A 2,271-nucleotide genomic window follows, 5' to 3' on the forward strand; every position below is an offset into this window, starting at 1 on the left:
ATGAATCTCTTAAAGGTCAATGTTTTTTGCTGTAATGATTGGCTCGATCTCTGCTATTCCACAGGCATATAAAGCATGGCTCTCTCGTGAAACCCGATTGTTCGCCTAATATCATTGTTATGATTTTGAGATCGCCACATATTTGCCATTTGTGATTCGTGTAATTAACTTTTTCAAAAAGCATTTTAACATTGTTATATTCCTCTTTGATGACCGCTGAGTGAGATATAGGGATAGGAGCGTAAGTATTCGTGTTATGCAGTAAAACAGCCTTAATGCTGCGTTTTGACGAATCAATGAAAAGTCGCCATTCTTCGTCTCTGTACACATTTTTCTTCAAGTGGTTCATTAGTCCGTTAACGTCAGTACAGTACACTAAAGACGTCTCTTCGTCTTTAACGAAAAACTTTCTGAATTCTTTGTCCCCGTCGCGATAGAATGAAACTTTTGTCTTTGGCTCTAGAAGATTTCTTCTTTTTAAAAATGAAGCGACAATTTCAGCGCTGTCTTTCGGCGATCCAAGATCTTTAATAAAATCATTCAGTTCTAGTTGCGGCACTAATATTGGAACCTTCAATTTCAATTTATGCACGCCGTATTTGTCATATTTTTCGTCATTTACTTCGGAATCATCAGAACTATTTTCTGTTCGATCACTGGTTTCACTACCGTCTCCATGACGTTGACTTTCAACTTCCGTTCTATCATCTTCTAAAGCGCTTAAATCAGTCTGGCGTGCATTTTTATTGAATTCAATTGCTCTTGTGACTGTGCACACATTAATGTACGAAATGTTATTTTTATTTTTGGCGTTGAACCCTTTGACGGAATTAATGCAAAAGTAGCAGTCCTTCACAGTAACGGGTTTTTTCCATGTGGTTGGTGTAGAGTACTTGCGGTACTTTTCGTTGTTTGAACTTTTTAGACGATACAACATAAGTCTGCAGGAATTGCAAATGACGTGAGGAACCCATTTTGTTTCTTGATGCAGCAATTTGCGGTCAAAACACTTTTCATAAAGACTTTGCACTTCCTCGTCGATTGATTTTCACAAACTGCTCTCTTCATATCTATTGCAAATGTAACAGAATGAATCTGAGCTATTCTTGCAGGCATGCGATTGAGAAATGCTCGCGGTTTTTTTCCTTGTAGCATGACACTCTACACCAACCAAGTGATTCATTGATGAAAAGCTACGGTTGCATGATGACGACGTCGGAGAGCCTGCTTTCCCATCCTGACCAGACGCCGATCCGTTGCCAACCGCCACCACGTGGAGGTGCCCTGGTTACAGACACAGGCGAATAATGCTATCAACAAGCGGTTACGAAACTACAGACATTTACTGCTATTAATGTCAAAATATTAAAGTACGCAAGAACAGGGTTGCCAGCGTAATCGGTTAGGTTAGGTCAGGTTTTGTTAGGTTAGGATAGGTTAAACCTCTATGTAGGTTTAGCTGAAGCTGAATGAAACGGTACCGCAAACACAAAATGACAACACAATGAGTTTAATTGTGTTACATGAAGTGAAGTTAAGTTAGGTTAGGTTTTTTAGGTTAGGATAGATTTGACCTCTTTGCAGGTTAAGCCCAAGCTGATTCAAACGGAACCGCAAACACAACGGGACAGCACAATCAGTTTAATTGTGTTTCGTGAGGTTAGGTTAGGTTAGGTTAGGCTAGGTTAGATTTATTTCTAGGTTAGGCTCGAGTTGACCCATTCGATGTAGCACACATTTGCTACTGGGAAAATATGCTTCCAGAGCTTTACGTGTATTTCAATAAATTTCTGTTAATTCAGGTTAGGTGAGGTCAGGTTCTGTTGCGTAAAGTTATGTTAAATAAGTTAATATCAGGCAAGGGTTGATCCTTCACAGTTATTAACATGTTTTTGAAGTGAAAATTTGCATCACTGGCATTATTTTGAAATTTATTTGCCTCAGTGCATGATTTCTCGTCATCTTTTGAGGTTATGGCTCAACCATGACGTGATTGGTGATTTTCGATACCGAATTTGAATTCAGCGTCCCAAAATTCATAGGAATACGTGTGTCTTGTTACCAGATCCGCACACTTTTTTTGTGTAGCTGTGTAATTGCTTAAATAATGTACATTTCTGTAAGCAATTGAAAATTGTTTAAAAAGTAATGGGAAATATTCAAATTGTCCACTAGTAATTATTTTTATGAAAAAGACAACGGATATTTCCTAAAAATTAACAATAATGAACGTAAAAATTTAGTTTTTTATTTTTTGCTCATATTTGGGGT

Source organism: Belonocnema kinseyi, chromosome 9 (genome assembly GCF_010883055.1).
Source record: "Belonocnema kinseyi isolate 2016_QV_RU_SX_M_011 chromosome 9, B_treatae_v1, whole genome shotgun sequence".
NCBI classification, from domain to species: Eukaryota; Metazoa; Arthropoda; class Insecta; order Hymenoptera; family Cynipidae; genus Belonocnema; species Belonocnema kinseyi.